At 42.7% G+C, this 22,968-nt stretch overlaps 1 long non-coding RNA gene across 1 annotated transcript in view; it reads left to right on the forward strand.

Moving 5' to 3' along the window:
* The window catches only part of LOC138473694 (uncharacterized), a 384,250-nt gene that overhangs the window by 205,837 nt on the left and 155,445 nt on the right, over window positions 1-22,968 (forward strand). The window lies entirely within an intron of this gene.

The following is a 22,968-nucleotide window of genomic DNA, read 5'->3' on the forward strand; positions in this document are numbered from 1 at the left end:
ATTAGACATGGGTGGTTAGCAGGGACTCAACCAAGCACTCATAACCTTTAATGGCTATTATACATTCCAGAACCTCCTAACTTTCCCTTTTCTTCGTACTTTGGCCCCTCCAAATGCTTCCAACTTAAAGCACATTGGGACCATACCCATGCGAAAGGTGCTTTGCAAATAATTAAATGAAATTTAATGAAATAAATACCTGTACCTGTTCCTTATCTTCCAATGATTCTCTCCAGTTAATTGTCTGTTATCATCTTTCTGTGCACCAAAGCAATTCACTTCCCTAATCTGCATATCAGCGGGGACTTTAATATCCGGTGTGATATTTCTGACAATCCAGATTGCATTAAACTGAACAAAATCCTTTATGCTCACAATGGGCCTCATTACGAGTTTGGAGGTAGTCATGCTGTTTTTAGCGGTATGGCTACCCCCAAACCAGGTACCGGGTCTGGGTTCCAGAAATAGGGAATTACCGGACCATGTCGACTTTGGCGGGCCCGGTAATTCCCATTCACAGGACCCAGTACATCCCCATTCCCATTTGAGTCCCCATAGGGCTCAATGGGAATGAGGAGAATGCTAACAAGGGGCCCGTTAATGACGGGCCCGTTGTTAGCATCCTGGTCTGCTAGGGGGTGCCGCTAAGGACATCTGGTCTGACCAGGCGTCCTTAGCGGCACCACGAGCAGACCTCGTAATGAGGCGATAGAGTGATAAAAGCGCTGGCAGCTCTACCAGCGCTGTTATCACTCTTCCGCACTCGTGGTAATGAGGCCCAATGTGTCACTACTCACAGTCTTGCCATCTTATAACTGTGGTCACTGCCTGGACCTAGTAATGTTTAGAGGCAATATTCTATCCCATCAGGAAATACGCCAGCAGTGTGGTCTGACCACTATTTGTAACATGTTTAATTCTGATAGCTCATGTAGGTCGTTCCAAAGTTGCTCAAGAGACAACATCGTCCTCATGTTGTAAAAACGATATTAGCACCATTATACATCCTCAATTAATCTCTGGACTGCCTCTTCTCTCCTATAATCATAATTGTGAAGATTATTATCAATCTAATATGTCAATTCTAAGGGAAAACTGTGATTTGATTGCACAGAGTCCAAATATAAAAATCAATACATGATATTCTGACTCATTAAGAAGTAAAATATTACTGGGCCTGCGCTAGCGGGCCAGTAGTTATGGGTAAGTTGCTCATCTCTTAGGAAGAGCACTTTTTGGGTGGCTTATAACTTTGCTCCCTCTGGACCAATCCTCACCAAACTTTGCAAAGAAAGTATATGGCCGGCTCTGGATTCATTTGCAAAGTTTGGTGAGGTTTGGTAAAGGGAGGGCAAAGTTATAGGGCGATCCCAAAATATCTTTTTTTTTGCCATAGACTGAATGGAGAAAAACTTTGCTCACACCTACAGCCTAAACCGCTGGACAGATTTTACCAAATTTGCGGCAGGAGCAGCGGCTTGGTCTCAAAAGCGTGCTTTTGTAAATTTGGTGGAAATCCATCCAGCTGTGTTTTTTAAACGACAAAAAAGTAGGTGCAAAGAATTGGTTATATCTAGGTACGCTCTGCGGACACACTTACCTGTTCACTCTGCAAACAGGCCACTGATTGGTCAATGGACGTGCATCATGTCCTGTCATCATGACAGTCAACGTGTTCGCTCATTGATTGGAGTGAAGCATGAGGAGCGGACAGCGCAATGTGGAACAGAGCTGGAATTCAATTTTGGGGAGTGTGTTGGTGTGGAAGAATGGCTGGAGAGTGTGGGGGAGTGAGAGATGGGTCAAATGATGTATTGGTTTAGGTGGGAAAAGGCTGCGATGTGATTGCGGTGTCTGCGGTCACCACGGCTGTTCGCGGACATCTAGGCCTTGTTCATGCACCCACTGGCTCTTTCTTTTGCTACCCTTTCATAGGCATTGTTTCTCTGGGCCGACATCACCCCTTCCCCTAGATTCTGTTTTGAATCTTTATTGTTCTGAGTACTCACTTATTGGCCAAACAGGGCAGTGCTGTACATCTAGTCAGTCTCTTTCTCAGTCTCTCGCATACACACATATACACACCCATACACACACACTGGGCCTCATTACACTGAAGGCGGTAGCCATGGTGCTATTAGCGCCATGGCTATCCCCTTACCGCCGTCGGAGGCCGGGTTCCCGGAATAGGGACTTACCGGCCTACTCTGACCTTTGCGGGACCGTCCCCATTCCGGGTGTGGAATCAGAAAAATACAATATTAAGGCTGGTACACCAAGCAAAGGAAAATACACCAACACGGGCTTGTAAAGATTCCTAGAATCTTTATTACAAAACTGAACAGTATTGAACAAAGTACACAAGTAGCTATTTGGTTGTCAATACATCACAGAGACCACTAGCAGGGTTCAATGTGAGCAGTGAGCAGAATTTGCTAGCTGGACATCAGCGTATTTATACAGTTTGTTATAATGATGTCCAGCCTCTTACAAGTTAATTATACACTGGGCTAGGGTTGTGCCAGGTTCGTTTCCTAATTTACATATCTCGTGCATGCGGTTTACTTTTAAATACATTTACTAACAGACATTATTATTCTCTAATTTAACGTTATACTCTTTACATATTGCTTTAATACAGATCAAACAAATGTTTCGCATGACGTATTTGGATAGCATTATTGTTCTTGTATACTTGTAGGTTAACATTGCTAATTCAAGTAATCCCCTGATCCCAAGGTCAACAAAGGACAAGGTCTACATGACCCTAACATGTAGCCTGAAGGCAGGTTGGACATTAACCCTCCTACAGAGGTTGAAGAGGTTAAGGCGAGAACAAGAGAACACAAGACGGCCATTTTAGACTACAGGGTGACTACATGGTGACTTTGTACAATAAACTAAAATGGCGGTTCTAACCTAAAAAGGAGGCACAATTCACTTGAGGTCACGACCTTGTAATACGGATTTCCTCGCAAAGCGACTGGGCATAGGCCAACATATACAATGAGGACGAAACAATATTATATCAGTTATAACAAACCCTCCTTTTGGCCTATGCCAAGCGCTAAACTACCTTCAATCACTTTGCGACTAACTCCACATTTCAACATCTATACATCCCGAATCATTGTCTGACATATCTATGTCCATTAGATCTGACACCAGAGTTTCTTTTAACACATACTCTTTGGAAACCTTCTCTGGGGTGTATATTTTATGCCCTAATACACTTGTTGCTTGCGCGCAACATCCCCCTAATACTGAGCATATACCAGGGAGACACTGTATACAACAGCAAAGAAACAGAAAACTTCCCAAGATAATCAGCAGGGCCGAAAACAACTTCCATCCCCATGACCGTATGAGGTCCCAAAACCATGCACTAAGTTCCCAGTTTCCCTCAGGAACATGTACTTCTGAACTAAGAACATGTAGATTTTGGATAGCCCTAAAGATCGTCGGAGAGGAGTCTGGTACGTAAACGCAGCAAGCGGACCCCACTAATTTACATACTCCTCCACGCTCGGCCAGAATGACATCTAATGCCATCCGGTTCTGAAGAGCCACTAATCTTATCGCTTTCTGTTCTAACGTCATATTATAGAGTATGTCAGTTGTCCGATTGATGGTTCTCTCCAATACTCTCGCTAGTCCCTTGATATCTTCTGAATTAGTAATTTGGCCAAAAAATGGCACAAAGGATTTCATGATATCTCCTAGAGTTTGCGCTGGAGTATCCCCTTTCACACCTCGTCGTGGACGAGTTTTCGAAACATCTGCAGTACTGGCAATAAATACCCCAGGTAGTAGAATCCCTAAATAGCAGGTTCCTTGCCAATCCCTGGGCAACCATGGAAATGCCACATTACCGCAAACAAAATAGACAGGTTCGCCTACGTACAGAGGTCTGTTCTCACTAGTCAAATTTGCAACTTTGGCGCACTTTCTAAAATTACCCATTGACCGTGTTCCATTCCTCAGTATGCAGAAGGATACTGAATCGGGGCTATGGTTAACAGAATAAGATGGAAGCGTGGCATCCTTATTGACTATAGGTGCCATTTTGAAAGAGATTAAAGACTGAAAAGGACGAGACAATCTATCAGAGGGCCTAACAGAAGCAACGTTTGGCTTACTTCTATTTGCAAAAAGCGAGCATCCCAGGGGCATCAAAACATGCTTTTCAAAGCTATTTAAATTTGTACCATCAAAGTTCCCTGAGATGCTGTCATTCCATCGGCCAAAAAATACTGCTCTAAGAGAAGCGTAACAGGCAGTTGTCAAAGGTAAAGGATGAATATACCAACCTAGCCCCTCATCCCCATGTTGCGGTAGATGTGAACAGATCCAACAATTGGTCTTATTTAAAATTGCATGAGTGGCATTCATAATTAACAAAAGGGTATTATTCTGATAGTTCCATCTATGCAAAGAATCTCTAGGCGATAAAGTATGCAATTGCACAGAAGTAGTGGGGATAACAGATAGATTTTCAATAGGTAAAAAGTCCTCTAGTGGATATGCTTCCTCCAGATACCATAACCCAAAACCAACAGTTACTAAAAATCCAGTAATTATCACAAAAAGGCAATAATACACTTTGGGGGTCCCCTTACATGCTTGATCATTGTCTCTGCTAGTCACATGTTTATCTAAAAGTTTGGTACGAGCGGTAGCGGGAGCAGGCATTGTAGTCTTCAACGGAAAAAATACCAATTGTTCGTTTGCTGGCGACTCCAGTCGCGCGTCTTCTTAATGTCTTTCCCACAACCCTTAGCCAACAGAATCTTCCCGTACAGTCGGGCCAAAAGACAAGCCCTCAAATGATTTTTTCCAATCACACAGTCAGACCATGCTGTACGTTTACTTCCTTGAACGCAAATTATATTTCACAGTTTCTGGTGAGGACAAAGTGTCGTCACTTTCTCCTGGAAGTGGCGAATGAACAGAAATGGGATCAGAAAATGATTGATCCGGAAGTTCCACTGTTGGGGAGTGCGGAGACAAGATGGCCATTTTATCTGGCCTTGCGGATTCCGGAGCGGTCTCCGATTCTCCCTTGTTGATTGTTGCTGTTTCAGGCACGCTAGTTACAGCAGTGGGAAGGGATTCTGTATCTTCTGTATCGTATGGCACGGGCTTTGGGATCCGTTTGGTGTGCATCGCATGGACCCAGTTCTTACGACCCGCTACCCGCATAGCAGTCTGAGTGACTAGCAGGACTTGTTAGGGACCCCTCCACCGAGGTGCAAGGCAAGATGACCTCTCAAAAACCTTCGTGAGGATCTAGTCCCCCGGTCATAGACTGTGACCGGGACCCTCGTAGCATACAGGTAATGCCTCTCGCACCTGGTGATAAATTGAAAACAGATTTTTAGTCAACTGGTTACAGTAATCTGAAAGAAGCACATTTTCTATCTCCCATAGTGGACTGCTTTTTGGCAAACCCCAAATATTAGCAGGTCTCTCCATTTCCACCTCAAAGGGAGAGAGCCCAGTCTTAGTTTGAGGGGTTGTTCTCATCGACAGTAACACGATCGGTAAGGCGTCCAGCCATTTTAACTTGGTGCCAGCACACGTCTTAGCGAGCTTGTTCTTTATAATGCCGTTATGCCTTTCCACTAATCCAGCACTTTGGGCATGTCTGGCCGAAAGGAACCGTTTGTCAATCTGTAATCCTTTGCAAATTTGTAGGATTACAGTAGCGATAAAGTGTGGCCCATTATCCGACCAGATGACTCTCGGCAGCCCGAACCTAGGAAAAAACTCTTTCAACAGAGTTTTTGCCGTGGTTATGGCAGTTGCATCTCTAACCGGGAAGGCCTCAACCCACTTACTAAAGGCACAAATGACAACCAACACATATTTAAGATTGTTACAACGTTCCATTTGAATAAAATCAAAGTGAATAACCTCAAACTGGACAGAAGGTGGAGCGAAACTTCCTCTAGGAGTCGAGCTACCTTTTCCTACATTGTTCTGCAAGCAGACCATGCAGCCTTGGACAAAACGCTCCACAGTTTTGAAAATCTTATCATTGGCCCATACACTGTGTAGCATTTTAGTCAATTTACGCGCACAAACATGTGTCGGACCATGAGCCATAATAACCATCATTGTAATGTAGGTGTCAGGGAGTAACCATTTTCCTTCAATATTGTCCACCCAACACCCATCATCATCCGGTCTCCCTGCACCGTCGATCCATCTCTTAGTTTCCTCTATGGTAGCATCTGCTTGAATGTCTTTTACAGCATCGATACTTTCACCCAAAGTGCAAATATTTACAGTTTCTCTTACAGCATATATTTCTGAACTGAAATCAGTGGCAGTTTGTTTAGCTATCTGATCGGCGAAAGCATTCCCTTTTCCTACATCATCTGTAACCTTTTGATGTGCTGAACATTTTATAATAGCTAACTGAACAGGGAGTGCGAGTGCTGAAAGTAATCGCACTATTAAAGTGCCATGCTGAATTTTCGTTCCGTGCGAGGTCAAGAAACCTCGTTCTTTCCAAAGTCTACCGAAATTGTGGACCACCCCAAAAGCATACTGACTATCGGTATATATATTTACTGTAAGCCCTTCAGAAAGTTCACAAGCTCGAGTTAACGCTATAATTTCTGCGACCTGCGCGGAATTATGCATAATTCTTTTGGTTTCCACACTCGTGTTTAAAGTAGTGACGGCATAAGCAGCCGTGGATGTACCGTCTGGAAGTTTAAAACAAGAGCCATCACAAAATAGCTCTCCTTGTGGGCCATACAAAGGCGTGTCTTTCAGATCGATTCTGCCTTTAGTCTCTTGTTCTGTCACATAAAGGCAATAGTGTGACGTTTCTTCACCATCATCAGTATCTTGCGAGACAGGTAAAAGTTCAGCCGGATTTAATACACAACACCTTTGAATTTAAATGTGGGGGGCAAACAAAATTAGTTCATATCTTGTCAATCGTACAGAAGTGAGGTGTTGCGTTTGAGTTCTATTCAATAAAATATCTACAGAGTGAGGTACCATTGGGGTTAACGCATGACCCAGGACCATTCCCTCACTCTGTTTTACAGACGCAGCAGCAGCAGCGACAGCGTGCAAACATCTTGGCAAAGCGCATGCTACAGGATCAAGGGCGGAGGAATAGTAACCGCACGGCCTATTCTTCCCTCCATGCTCCTGCGTTAATACAGCCAAAGCACATCCATCCCGTTCATGCACAAACAATACAAAGGCCTTGTCATAATTCAGAGTTCCTAAAACCGGCGCTGAACACAGCGCGGATTTGAGCAAATCAAATGCTGTCTGGTGTTCCAAAGTCCATGGCAATGGCAAAGAAATGCCCTTCTTTGTCAAAACCAGCATTGGTTTAATCGTTAACGAAAAGTTTGGGATCCACAATCTACAGTAAGAAGCCATACCTATCAGGGCTCTAACTTCCTTCTGCGTATTTGGGACAGACATGCCAGAAATAGTCTTTATTCGTTCAGGTGTCAACCGTCTTCCCTCCTTTGACAGGAGGTAGCCTAAATAGGCGACTTCCTGACAACAATATTGGAATTTTTTAAGTGAAGCTTTGTGGCCATGTTTCGCTAGATGACAAAGCAACAACACTGTGCCTTCTTTACAGGCGCTCTCAGAATCAGCAGCCAAGAGGAGGTCATCTACATACTGTAGTAATGTGCAAGTAGTAGGCAACTCGAGAGTATCAAGCTGCTCTTTCAATGCCCTACTATAAATACTTGGACTCTCAGTGTACCCTTGTGGTGCACGAGTGAATGTAAACGAGCATCCACCAAGGGTAAACGCGAACAAATACCTGCTATCCTTGTGTATGGGAATACTAAAAAACGCATTTTTAAGATCAACAACGCTAAAATGAGTGGCAGAAGACGGAATCATGGTTAGTATCGTTGTAACATCAGGTACAATAGGAAATTGAGGAGCCACAATTTTGTTAATAGTACGTAAATCAATTATAAAACGAAAGGGAATCGCATTATCACCTTTTTTGTATACTGGCAAAATGGGGCTGTTACATAGGCTACCCGTAATCTCCTCAATTACTCCACGATGTACAAAATCAGAAACTATACATTTCAAAGCCTGTTCACCTTCAACTGAGATCTTATATTGCGGGATGTGAGGCAATTTTACTCCATGCTTCAAAATAATTTTAACAGGTTCAATTTGAAGAATGCCCACATCATTATCATCAATTGCCCATAAGCATTCTGGAACATTACTGAATTCTGGCGGTAAAGGTTGAGTCAAAAACTGAGAGGCGAGTGATTGCTGAGGTGAAATTGTTAACCAAACTCCGTCCGGAGAACAATGTATTACTGCATGCAATGCCTTCAACAAATTTAGCCCCAGCAAGTTCTCCCCACAGTTTGTGGTAAGTAGAAATGGACACTGTTCCGTGAAGGGACCCAGTGTTATCGGTACCGGCAAAGAGACCGGACAAACTACAGGTGTGCCTGAAAACCCTACGGAAACGTTGGACTGCCCTGACAGGGGAATATTTGGAACCCGTGAATGATCAATGGAACATTCCTGTGCTCCCGTATCTACTAAAAATAGATGCTTCCTATTTACCACCGCCATCTCAACGTAGGGGCCGTTCTGATGAACGGGAATAGGCGTAGGTTCCAAATCCTGCTTCGGGCAATCCTAGCGAAACAGAATATTATCAAAAGGAAGCTCTTCAGAGAGGTACGTGGCATAAGGGTGATCAAAAATGTTTCTATTATCCACATTCGAAACTTGCTTATCTTGTGAAGGAGGTTTCTGTGATTGTGGTGCAAACTGACCTCTGCCAGGGCCCCCTGCACCTCAGCGACCTCTGGATCGTCTACCCATGTTCCCAAATGACCTTTGCTGCAATGTCGGACATTGTGCGCACCAGTGGCCTTCCTGCCGGCAATAGGCACACTGGTTAATGGTTACCGGAGCCAAGGGCGCACTTCCCTGTGGAATGTACTGACCTCTAAATTGATTACCCCCTCTAGGGCTTCTAACAATCTGTTGTAATAAAACTTTTGTTTTCAGGTCAACCTTTTTTTTCTCAAGTTTTTCCTTTTCTGTATTTACACGATTTTCATAGTACTGAGCCATATGCAGTACTTCTGATTGAGACTTCGCCTGCCAAGCGCTTTCAGAAGACATAATCTGTAACTGGATGTCAGGCAGCAATCCACGTACAAATTTGTCTGTCGACAAACAGCCTTTTCCCTGAATCTGTGCCTAAGTCTTGTCCACTGAAATCTGAAAATACCTGCTCGAACCGATTGAAGAAATCGGTAGCACCCTAAAACTTTCCTTGAACACAAGCCGTAAGCTTGTCCCAAATGATTATTTTTTCAGGAACTATAGTTTTCAATTTTACACTAATTCTATTAGGCAAGGTTAATATCACTTGAGGCGGTCGTTCGCCAGCTGGTCTTTCTCTATCTAGCCTAACCATGTTATCCCATGTATCTCCCAACCCAGGTATGTCATCTATAGTCCTAATCTGTTTCCACAAATCAACTGGCAGGAGTACGGGAAATAATAGGTCAATATCACTTAAGGTGAATAACGACGACTGTAAAACCGACTCTATTTCTTTATAGAACCCGGTCGGATTATTTCTTATATCGGGAATAGATTGCTTTATGGTGTTCACTTCCTGTTTTGAAAACGGGACGTGAACAAACTGTGATACGTAATGTGCAGGAATTTCTCCCGCAAGTATTCCTCGTCCAGCATCGGCCGCAATCTTAACTTTCGGGACAAATGTCGGAGGGACCTCTCCCATAGGCAACTGAGAAGTAGGCAGCTCCGAACGCCTACAAAGCAACAGAGCCAAATCAAGCGCTAGGGCAGTCGAAGAAGTATCAATCGAAAAAGCTCTCTTATAAACACTCAACAATTCTGCAGGTCAACAAATCTTTCTTTTTACATACTCATTCTGCAGGTACTCTACCATCACCTGTATCACTTTCTTTTGCATTTCTAACGTATACTGACTATATGTGTCATATACTTCATCTGGAGTTATCGACATATCCAAAATCCATCTTATCGCATCCTTTATACAAATTTGCGCTTCCTCACCTTTTAATTCACGGCGAGGAGAAAACCGTTTCTGTAAGTACATAATACCCAAACTACCACCATCTGCTTCCTCATTCTCTAACCCTTCCAACTCCTGCCTATACTCAAAAATCCTCTCAACATGCTCATATGCCTTCTCCGCAGTATCTCTGGACAACGCTAAGGCGTTCAATCCCGTAACCCCTGTGGGAAATCTTCATCGTTTAATCTATTCCACATTATACTCAAATGAGTCTCTAATCCTTCAATAAAAACATTTTTCTCAGGAATACCTTTTAAATTTTCCAGTGTGGAAAAAACATCAGCTTGTTCACCCTTCTCCATACAATGTTTAGCCCAAGCAATCAATTCACTCTTTTTGTCTGGGGACACAATATTACGAGTCACAACCCTTGGTCTCGCTCCCTGGTCTACTACAAGCGATGCAGAATCACTTGGAAGAAGAAGAGTAGGCACATTCTGAATATCAACAGGTGGAGGCAAGGGGGCAGGCAAAGGAGCAACGGCTGGAAGAACAACAGGAAGAACAGCAGGGAGGACCGGAGGAACTATAGGAGGGGGAACAACAACGGAGAGGGGCAAAGCGCCGGGAGGAGGGACATACGGAGGTGGCGCGGAGGCATCGGCCTTCGTTCATGCAAAAGTTTATTAATCAATTCATCTGACGTATGAAAATCTTTTAAAGGGTAGATTTTCTGAATGCCTAATTGAAACGCCCTGTCCGTGTTCATAACTGACTCCAATTGTTTATTTTGATCATATAACCGTGCCTTTTCGACACTTGTCATATGTCTACGCATATGTTTCTCTCTACTCATTTGTTGCAGCAAAGCTTCTGTTTTCCAACTGTGCAATGCGTCAAATGCTGCAGGTCTAGCCTATTTCTTTACTAATACAGACTCTAAATATTCTATACGAGGGATTTCAAAACTACCATTGGTTGGCCACCGAAGATTAGAATTATGTCTGGTCTGTCTGTGCCAAATGTCATTAAATGCTATACTACCAAAGCCTTTCTTACAGTTCATAGTACATGCCGGCGACCCCTCCTGTGGTGCAGGACGGCTATCTTCCAAAGATTGTCTGTCGCTGCAGAATGATGCCCTAAAGCAGGCAGACAATTTCCCAGGCATATCAAAGTTCTGGTGTTACCTGGTTAAATAATTGTGCTCGTGAGTACAATGCTCCAAATTCAAATTGTCAGGGTTAGATTAAGAATCGGGACACGATTCACCTGACCAAAGGACTGGGAGGCCCGATCGGGTTACTAAGGACAATGCTAAGGACCCATGTGTCTGGTGATTTTCGGCAAATTTACCCACCTCGATACATGGACCCTCGTCAAGACGCCGTCTTGGGCTACAGCTCACCGTTCAGGGATCGGATCATGCAGTTTCATCGAGGAATTCGCTTCTCGCCTAGAGTGGCCGTTTCTGTTGGCACCGTCCGATTCCCGGTCCGATAGCCGAGCCAACCTTCAACGAGACAAAGTCAATCTTGAGGGTCCCTATTCGGGCGCCATCTGTGGAATCAGAAAAATACAATATTAAGGCTGTTACACCAAGTAAAAGAAAATACACCGACACGGGCTTGTAAAGATTCCCAGAATCTTTATTACAAAACTGAACAGTATTGAACAAAGTACACAAATATCTATTTGGCTGTCAATACATCACAGAGACCACCAGCAGGGTTCAATGTGAGCAGTGAGCAGAATTTGCTAGCTGGACATCAGCGTATTTATACAGTTTGTTATAATGATGTCCAGCCTCTTACAAGTTAATTATACACTGGGCTAGGGTCGCGCCAAGTTCGTTTCCTAATTTACATATCTCGTGCATGCGGTATACTTTTAAATACATTTACTAACAGACATTATTATTCTCTAATTTAACGTTACACTCTTTACATATTGCTTTAATACAGATCAAACAAATGTTTCGCATGTCGTATTTGGATAGCATTATTGTTCTTGTATACTTGTAGGTTAACATTGCTAATTCAAGTAATCCCCTGATCCCGAGGTCAACAAAGGACAAGGTCTACATGACCCTAACATGTAGCTTGAAGGCAGGTTGGACATTAACCCTCCTACAGAGGTTGAAGAGGTTAAGGTGAGAACAAGAGCACACGAGACGGCCATTTTAGACTACAGGGTGACTTTGTACAATAAACTAAAATGGTGGTTCTAACCTAAAATGGAAGCTCGATTCACTTGAGGTCACGACCTTGTAATACGGATTTCCTCGCAAAGTGACTGGGCATAGGCCAACATATACAATGAGGACGAAACAATATTATATCAGTTCTAACACGGGAATCATTCCCCATTCCCATTTGAGCCCCCATAGGGCTCAATAGGAAATGGGAAGGTGAAGTCCCTCAGTGGGTCCTGTCCTTAACGTGTGGTCTGACCACACGTTAAGGACAAGACCCACTGAGGGACCTAGTATTAGGGCGAAGGGGATTACCGGCACCGGTGGCCTTACCGGTGCCGGTAATCCCCTACCGCCTTCCGTGTAATGAGGCCCACTCTCTCATTCTCTCCCACACAGACATTGGGCCACATTACGAGGCTTGCGCTCACGGAATGAAGGGGGCCAGTACGGGACCAGCCCCCTTCATACACACACACACACTTGTCACATCTCCTTTCTATTGTTATTTGTTTGTGTGTAGTAGCCGAGTCTCCTTTCTGTTGCTCGTGTTTCAGTGGGCTGCGACCTACATGTTAATAGTGGGCGGGGTTACCGCCCAACATATCAGTTCGAGTTGGAATGATTAAAGTGTTGGACGCACGTCACATAGACTCAGTGAATTATTTAAGGCCTTATTACATTGCGAGCTTTGATGAATGTATGCAGTGTAACCTTAACAACACTGTCTGTCTCTTTCTCTCTCACTTTCCAGCTTTTACTTCAATGAATTGGTGGGGGAGGTACATAGGCTCCAAACCTTGAGCTCTCAGTTCTGATAAGTTTAAAAAGTTTCATACTGCAAACCATTGACTGCACTAATGGGTATTTTATTATGTTCTGATTAATTGGTTTTGGGTAGTTAGTTGGGTATTGGGTGGAGAGGGCATGCATTGAAGAGTTTGTGCATTGGCTGCAAGTACTTTATTAGTATTTTAAGTGAAGTGGATAGGGTTTGAGGTGGTTGTGTTATGTTTTCGGGTTGTGGTCAGTTGGCAGGTGTTTGCTTGCATGGGTGTGTTATGCTGCGGTGGTTGTGGCCAGGGCCTAGAGTTGTGGGTGCATGGCCGAAGGCCATCTTTTGCCTGGGTTTTCGTTTGCCCTCGTCTGTTTGGCCGTCTCCTGAAAAAGGAAGAGCCGGGGGTATTGTTTTGTCAATAACCCTTGGTTGGTCACCTGGAGTGTGCACCGAGGTTGGAATTACTCCAATATTAGAAGAGCTGGTGCTGGGCTGTTCTTCTAGTTCACCACTGGTTATCTCGCTGCTGTCTGTGTTATTGTTTGATGTAGGTTTCTTTGGTGGTACAGCTGCACCTGATCTTGGTTTTTAGTTCCCATAATACTCTTGCCAAGAGTAGACTATTTCTCTAGCGTAGTCTAAGGTATCTCGTTGACATTTTTGGATCTTCCACTGCTCAATATCCCTTTTATAACTCTAAGTTTATTGTTAGTATCTTCCAGAATGTTTTTGTAGTTCTGTGACAGATTTGAGTTTTGCGAGCTGCGTAGAAACCTCCCCAATTTCTTGATTAATGGTATTAAGTGATTTAGCTAGTTCTTCTATAGTCAGAAGTGTTAGATCCAGGGAACATTTGTTTAGAATCTCCTCCCACCTTTTGACAAATTTTTAAATATCTTTGCAATGCGTTGGGTGAAGGCACTATTTGTGGTTTACACAAAACTAGATTGCCCCTGGGTTGCAAGGTGCAGTAAGTTCCTTATTTCCTTCTTTCATGACTAAACCAAACCTCGATTTTTTTTTTTTAAGAATAACACTTCTTAACTTGCCCACTTAGGTCTCATCTCTTGTATTGGTTGAGTAAGGGCAAACAGAGCTGACAACAACTCACTACCTGGCAGTTAATTGGCTGTTGAGTATTGGACCTCTCTACATGATACGCCTGTGACCTATCTACTATTCCTATTGTTAAATGACAAAACGGCATAAAGATTCCTTAACATAAAATATCACAAGGTTAGATATTTTGATATTTTTATAATTTACGTTCGTGAATGAAATGATGCAAACGACTTTTAGGCATAAACCAGTGAGTTACACTTATCATTATCATTATCTTTCTGTCCTTGACCTATTAAAACCATACTCACTTCCTGGGATTAATTGCTCTTTCATTACTGCTACTTATTGTGCAGAGATTGACTACAAAATGGAGATTTCTTTGATATATTAGATAAAAACGAAGATATTTAATGTGGACACTCTGATATAAGTTGAGTTCATAATAATATATATATGTTCTATACTATATTAATTCTAACTTTATGTTAAATGTACTGCCTCTATAGAATTGCACATGTCCCTGATGAAGACAGAGTGTCACTCGAAACACCATGGGCCCTCTTGGCATCATTACCATGAATTAAAAGAAGATTTTTGTGATAAACTACTGACTGAACTGTCATGTTGAACTTTGTTCTTTCCTAAAGACCACATATTACAGTGTGGGTGTTACACAATATTGAATTTTTACTACTTGAACTTTTAACTACAAAAAGATTATAAGTTACTGGTCTGGTCATGCAGACATAGGATAGTGTGCAGGGGACGTAAGTTCCCTATTTGGGAACTTTTTTCTTGGTTCTCTCATGTTGTACAACCTAGATGTCAGGGTTGTCTTTTTCTCCTCTGCACCTCAAACTCTATCTTAATACACCTCACTAGAAATACTAAGCCTTACCCAACTATCATCTAAACTGTCACAATATGGTGTGCTAAGAGTGTTTATCATTTGTTTGTTTGTATTAGAAGGTTGCCATCTGTAAAGTTGTTGCTACTCTGTTCTAAAATTATTGGATTTTGTAAGAGGCTTTCACTGCCAAAATATGGATGTGCTCTATTTCTTCAAGTAGTTCTATGGCTGTACCATGTAGAAGATTGTTATTTAAATTTTCCAGTGCTAAAGCAGGACTTTTGGCATAGTACAGTTTATGAACGAAATTTCTTACAGTTGAATGCTGTGTTGCTATCATTTTGATATGGTGGAAGGTGCTTTTGCAAATAGGTCCAGACATGCAAGATAATGAATGTCCTTGTAGTCCTGTGTATTTGCACACTGTACAGGAGTCTATAGTTTGATATAGTTTTATTTTCAATTCATCTTTGCCTTTCACATACTGACTGAGGAACTGGCGTTAAGACGTGAAAGATGTTTTGGCTATGTTATACATTGATGTACATGGCCATTTGTAGACTGGGCATATTGGTTCAGTGGAAAGGAGAGTTGATGCTAAGTTTGCTGGACATATTTGTGTGAGCAGCATTTCTTGTTCCATGATGGTGTTATTAATCTTTCCATACCCTTGTCCACTGCTATGTATGGCAATTGGGTTTGTTCGCTTTTGTTTGCATGCTTTTTCATTGACATATGGTTCTGTGCTGTTGGTGTGACTCCACCTACCTGCACAGATGTTTGTGAAGCTATCTTTATTGACATTCCATTTGAAGTCCTTGTTGTAGTTTAGTAGTTAGTTTTGTTAGTGGTTTCATTCTGTTTAAAATTGATATAAATCATTTCCTTTTGATAAGATTGCACTGTCTATAAGAGCTTCAAGGATTAGTTTTCTGCAGTAGGTTTTAAGGTTTGAGCATGATTTCTCTCGTGTTTTATAAGGTTCAGAAGGACTCTGCGGCAGAACATTTTTTGTAAAATAATTTTTTTGTTACGCTTACTTGTGGCTACATCAAGATTTGTAGGTGCATTGTTAGCACACGTGGTAGCTGCAGTCTTTTTAACAACTGTCTGTTTAGTTTTACATTTTGAAAGAGGAGTCAAAGATTCTTTACTGCAAGCTGCTTTAGTTTTGCTTAGTTACTGTATTAGCTATTTTGTTTGACTTTTTTTTAATACATTCTGTTAGAGGTGGATGCCTATTTTGTACACTTTTATTTTGATTTGCTTTTTGGTAGGCATTCTTTGGTGTCTGTTGGAGAAAAACAGAAAGTCTGGGTTGGGACGTTGTGCAATGTATGTATGCATTGTGCATGAGTGTCTGAGTATGATGGTAGGCATGTATGTAGAGGTGTGTGATTGTTGAAATTGCTGTTACTTCAGGTTGGGAAGGCTATTCTCGTAGTTGTGTGTTACTGTACTGGTGTTCAGATAACAATACAAAGTGTGCACCTGTTGAGGTGCAATAATTAATACTAAATTTAATGCTGTAGGGTTGATACAATTGTTTGTTCTACAATACTAGAGTTTTACAGTGTTTGAGTAACAGAACATTATGACAGCATTGTATGTACTTTGTTGGATGCAAAGAGAAGGTTTCTTCTGGGTTCTGTCTTGTACTTCAGACGCTGCTGGTTTTCAGGAGTGTGGTCTTCACTGCAATTGTGAAAGAAGGAAGTTAGTACATATGTGTGTTAATGTCACAGTCATTTCCCTTGAAGAATAGATTAGTTACATTTGCAAAAGGCATTCTTTCTAGTAAGAGGTACTCTATGTGTTAAATAGCATAGCTTTGTATATGAATGGGGATTTTGGAGCATCCTTCCTAAGGGGGTTAGATGGCGCCGCATGGAGTTAGTCCCGTAACTGTACAAACCCGGTTTGCCACGACTGAGCTCCATCTGGCACTCAGTGCAGTGCACCTTGTGTGCACAAACTTTGGGTACCCCTCCAACGGTGGTAAACAGCCTCCACACCCAAGATCCGCTGGGGCTGCTAGTAGTAGGGACTTCCACTACCTCAACCTCGTCATCTTCTTCATCACTCTCTGCATCTTCATGCCTGTTCCCCTCTACAGGCCCTGGGGGAGGTGGTGGTTGTGGAGGGGGTGGTGTTGGTGCTGAGGCAGAACTAGCCCCAGCAGCAGCAGCCATAGTTGCCATCTTCAATGGTGTCAGGAGGCACAGCAAACTCATCAATTTGCAGAATATCAAATACAGCAATGTGGAGCAGTGTCTGTCCTCGAACTCCAAAAACAGAATGAGAAGCAGCTCTGGGGTGTGGCCTTTTATAGGGGTGCTGGGGAGCGCTTCGTGGACAGTTGCACTGTCCGCAAACACTTCAAACACCAAAAAGGCCTAAAAAAAATCCACAAAATAACAAGATTGCTAGGGACATGGTTGGACATGGTGGGACATGTGCAAGGGTGAGGTTTCACAGTAAAATACCTTGGATTGCTCAGATAAGCACTATTCAGTGTCCGGGAGCCCAGACTGTGGCTGCAGACAAGGACCCGCATTTAGCGTGGGTGCAGTCACATGATGACATCATGGACACGTTCGCGAATGGTACGGCTGACGTAGGACACCAAATGCATGAGATTGGTTAGGTGCATGTCCAACGGTGTTCTACAGACAGTGTTTGGGTCCCCGAACTAATTAAAAGTGCGACACACCTGCAGCAGACAGTTACGGACAGGCGTGATGTCCATAGGACCCAAGGGTTAGAGGCGCATGCGCATAAGTGTCCACCAGACAGGGTTTGGGTCCCCAAACTAATTAACGGTGCGTCACAACTTTGCGGACATGCAGACAGGTTACGTGTTCTACAGACACTTCCACTTTGATTTCGGACAATACGAACAGGGGGGGTGTTCTTAGGACACCCCATTTTCATTCATTACAGACACGCAGACAGATTATGTGTTCTATGGACACCTCCATTTTGATTGCGGACAATACAACCAGGCATAGTGTCCTTAGTAAACCCCCATTTTGGTTAATTGCAGACATCCCGGACAGCCGCACCATCCACGGACACCCTAACAGCCTTTATTTAAAAAAAAAATACAGAGAAATATAGTAACAGTATATATAACATTTTATTATTGTACAAAAATATAGAAATTATGAAAGAGAAAGGGAAGCTGACATTGAGACAAATACAGGGGAATTAGGGTTTTCTACATGTTGGATGGTAGAGGAGGAAGGGATTGAAGTCTCATCATAACGTTTTTGGTGATGGGGATTTTTTGGGGATGGTTGACTGGGACATGAAGAAGGGGTACAGGTGCATGTGGGACAGTGATATTTCATTTTTTCCATGATTTGGTTTTCTACAAAGTTCTTCAAAATAATGAAATTGGTCATTCATTGATCGATTTTTTTGTTCTAAACACTGTAGATGATTTTCCACAGTATCTGTTTCAGTATTATTCTTATTTTCTGTATGTTCTGTTAAAAAAAGAAAATGTGTTAGGTACATATAAAATAATGTGTATTAATTGGCTTACTTTGAAAACTGCAGTGTCTACCATTTGTATCACTGTTTTCACTAATTTCATCTTGGGGAACATTTTCTTCAAGCCACTCCAGAGTGGTAGCCATTTTTGTGTAAAAAAAAATATATATATATTTTTGAGTGTATCCTACTATACAAAGTTTATAACTATAGGAATTATTAGGGTACTTACCAGTTTGTTTTTCAGTTTTTCTGTTAGTGATTTGTAGATGTGCTGTTGATATTTGTTGTGCAGTTTCTGTATAAAGTATCAGTGAGGTAATTCTGCTGGAAGCATATGTTATATATTTGTTTTTGTTGGTATGTTCCATTATGTTTCATATCCTATGTAATTGGACTGTAGGTATCTTACATATATAGTTTGTACTTCTTATTTATTTTTAAGGTAATTTATTTATATGCTGCTCTTCGAACATGTTCAGTGTGTTTGTTGTATGATACAACAATGTAAGATACCCCCTGAGCTTTTGGACATTGTTGATGTTGACCGAGCCTGTCCGCTGACATTTGCATGTTCCACTGACATTTCAGCCACTAGCATGGGGCAGGGGGTTTCAGTATAATGTATGGTATATTCATATAAAGTAAGGGTATTCTAGTAAACATCTATGAAATTCATGATATCTATATCTATATTCAGTGAAAACAAATAGTTTAAGGGATGTTATGGTTAAGTTGCGCTACTAAACACCTATGAATTTCAGTGAAAAAACATTGTTAAAGGGACGTTATGGTTAAGTTGCGCTACTAAAAACCTAAGAAATTCAGTGAAAAAAAGTTGTTGAAGGGACGTTATAGTTAAGTTGCTGTCACAATTATCACTACTTTTCTTGTTTAGGCTGTCTCGATGTATTGATGGGCTCACCTGTGAGTGCTTGGGTAGTTTCTTTTTCGTAAGCTCCTTCTGCCCGCGTTTCCTAGAAGTGTGGGAATCGTGAAGGTAAGGACGATCTTCTTCCGATGCCACTTGGCCGGTGTATTCTTTTGAGTTCACAGTGTCGACAGTCTTTTCCCAGGGAGGAGAGGAGAAGGGAGTAGTCAGCAAAGGAGCACGTAACAGTGAGCCCAGGTAGCAATGGAAGCGGTCCGGAGGAACCACAGAAGCAGAATACCCAGGAAGGAAAGGTGGTGCGACCCGCGAGGACCGCGAAGCCAAAAGTCCAGGAAAGAGGATCCGCTGTAGCACCCAGAGCGGTCGCGTAGGAAAAAAATCCAGGAAGGAACACAGAGGGAATCGCCAGACAGGGATTCCGGGAGAGCAAACGATAGGAACAGCTACTGGATGTTCAGAACTGAAAGCGTTGACACGCTCTGTACTGCAGGGGCGTGGAGCTTATCTAGCATTGTTGTGTTTCCAAGGAACGGATCCCTTTTCTGCCATATTTGGAGGTAGGAGAGGTTATCTTAGTTTGTTGTCGAACCGACCAGGATGTCCAGAGGGGGCAGTAGCATCGATTCATGACAGTATACCCCCTTCAAAACCTTGAACCACCTGGTTTGCCAGGATGTAACCAATGAAATTGCTGAAACAGTCTCGGAGCATTTAGATTAGAGACTGGTTCCCAGGTACGATCACTTGGTGGGTATCCTTTCCATTCCACCAAGTATTGCAAACATCCTCTTTTGTATCTGGAATCACAGATCCAGGAGACTTCATATTCAACTTGTCCTTGGATCAGCAGAGAAGGAGAGCGAGGTGCATCCTTGGTGGATGGGTGATAGGGTTTTAGCAATGAAGTATGGAAAACGGGGTGTATCCTTTTCCATGTTGTAGAAACCCATAGTTGGTAGGCCAGTGGGTTGATAATCTTGGATACCTGGACGGGTCCGTAATATCGGGGCGCCAATTTCTTAGGTTTTAAATGTCTTGGCAAGTAGCGGGAGGACAACTAGACTTTATCACCCACGATATAAGATGGGGCTGAATGTCTTTTGGCATCTGCATGCCTCTTCACGTTGTCCCTGGCCTTGAATAATTAGTTCTTTGTTTCCTGATGGATAGACACTAACTGTGCAGTCCAGGAATCAACAGAGGGACCGGACTAGGTGAAGGCAACACCGAAAGAAGCACTGAAGGGGGGAAACCTTGGTTACAGAAAAAAGGAGCTAGTCCCTATATCCCTAGTTCAGAATTGTGGTAGGCAAATTCAGCAACCAGAATCAAAATAGACCAGTCGTCCTGTACCTTGGTGGTGAAACACCGTAGATACTGTTCAAGGGTTTGATTGACTCTTTCAGTAATGCCATTGGTCTGAGGATAATATCCTGGTGACAAGGCATGTTGGATGCCTAGAGCCTTACAAAGATGTTTCCAAAATCTCGAGACGTATTGAGGTCCATAGTCAGAGATGATCTTGGACGGGAGTCCATGCAGACGAAAAAAGTGTTTCACAAAAACCCCTGCCATCTCAGGGGCGGAGGGTAACTTCTGTAACGGTGTGAAATGGGTCATGTGTGAGAACAGATCTATGGCTACCATTTTGACCGTGTGTCCCCTGGAGAGGGGTAAATCAACTATGAAATCCGTAGCTATGGCTTCCCAGGGTCAAGAAGGTGGATCTGGTTGGAGGAGTAGTCCTGCTGGTTTCCTGCTATCCAGCTTTTTCTGATTGCATATTGAATTATTCATTCTTTCAAGGTCTGGGTGGGAATCACTAGCTGGGAGCCTCAAAAAGGAAACCCATCTTTATAAATCAGGGCCCAGGAATTACGTTCCCGATAATCCGTCCACAGGTCTGAGTCTAACGTCTCTCATTTAATAGTCTCCAGGATGTCAGTGGTCTGTGCAATGAACACAGTGTTTGGGAACATCTTGGGCAGTTCATGAAATTATTGAGTTGAATAGTCAGGGCGTCTGGATAAGGCATCTGCTATAATGTTTGAATTCCCTGGGATGTGTAAGATACGAAATTGGTATTGGGCAAAAAAGAAGGCCCATCGTGCTTGTCGACTATTTCTGCATTCCATAGACTGGAGAACTTGGAGGTTTCTATGGTCTGTCCGCACTTGAACAGGGTGAGTGGAACCCAGGAGGAGATGATGCCATTCCTTGAAGGATTGACAAATTGCTAGTAGTTCTTTTTCCAGGACAAAATAGTGACTCTCACAAGGGAGCAGGGTTCGGGACAGATAAGCTATCGGATGTTCTTGTCCATCTTCAGCTTCTTGTTTTAAGACCACACCAATGACATATTCAGATGCGTCTGTTTCCACAAAGAAGGGCCTTGAAACATCAGGTTGGATCAAGATGGATCCTTGAGTGAACAATTCTTTCAGTAACTGAAAGGTGGCCTCTTGAGATAAAGTCCAAACAAATGGTCATCCTTTTTGAGCAATGACACAATCGGTCAAACTATTGCAGAGAAGGATGGAATAATTTTTTTCTGTAGAAGTTAGCGAGACCCAGGAAGGATTGTATTTGTTTACCAAAACCAGGAGTAGGCCAAGAGGTGATGGCTTCAACCTTGTTTTGATCCATAGACAATCCTTGAGGGCTTAAGACAAAGCCCAGGTAACTCATCGTAGAGACATGGAATATGCACTTTTCGGGTTTAGCTAGTAAGTGGTTTTCCCTTAGTCTTTGCACCACTGCAGAGATGTGTTCCTGGTGCAATTTCGGGTCGCTGGAATATATCAAGATGTCATCTAGATATACGATTACAAAGATGAACAGCATGTCTGAGAAATCCCGATCCATAAAACGTTGAAAAACAGCTGGGGCATTGGCTAGACCGAAGGGCATGACTAAATACTCGAAGTGCCCAAAGGGTGTTCGGAAGGCTGTCTTCCATTCGTCGCCTTCTTTATTCCGGACTAAATGGTATTCTCCTCTTAGATCCAATTTGGTGAATATAACAGCACCTCGAAGAGCTTCCAGGATGTCCGATATCAAAGGTAAAGGATATCTGTCTTTCTGGGTACATTGATTCAGGCCCCTATAATCCAAGCATGGTCGTAATTCCTTGGTGTCCTTCTTGGGCATGAAAAACAGGGAAGCCCCTGCAGGGGATTTGGATGGGCGGATAGTTCCATTAGCTACGTTGGTGTCCAAGTATTCTCAAAGGGCCCTTTTTTCAGGTTCAGATAGGATAAACATCCTACCAAAGGGTATTATAGCATTCTCCTCGGTGTCAATGGCGCAGTCTTCTGGTCTATGTGGAGGTAGAGACTGAACAATAGCTCATGAAAAGACATCCAATAACTGTTGATAGACGTCTGGCAGTTGATTGACATGGGATACAGTAAGGGAACGAGAACTTTCTTGGTTTTCCGAGGATATAGTGATTCTGGTTTCCTTTGTAAGGCAATGCTCTAAACAGAATTCTGAGCCCAGAAACAAGGAACGGAGGTCCAGTTAATGTATGGATTGTGTTTTTTTAACCACAGAATGCCCAGGACCAGTGGATAGTGAGCAGCCTTTATGATGTTGAATCGAATGGCTTCTTGATGGCTGTGAATGGAAAGCACAATGT

Source organism: Ambystoma mexicanum, chromosome 8 (assembly GCF_040938575.1).
Source record: "Ambystoma mexicanum isolate Mex_15411 chromosome 8, UKY_AmexF1_1, whole genome shotgun sequence".
Taxonomy (NCBI): domain Eukaryota; kingdom Metazoa; phylum Chordata; class Amphibia; order Caudata; family Ambystomatidae; genus Ambystoma; species Ambystoma mexicanum.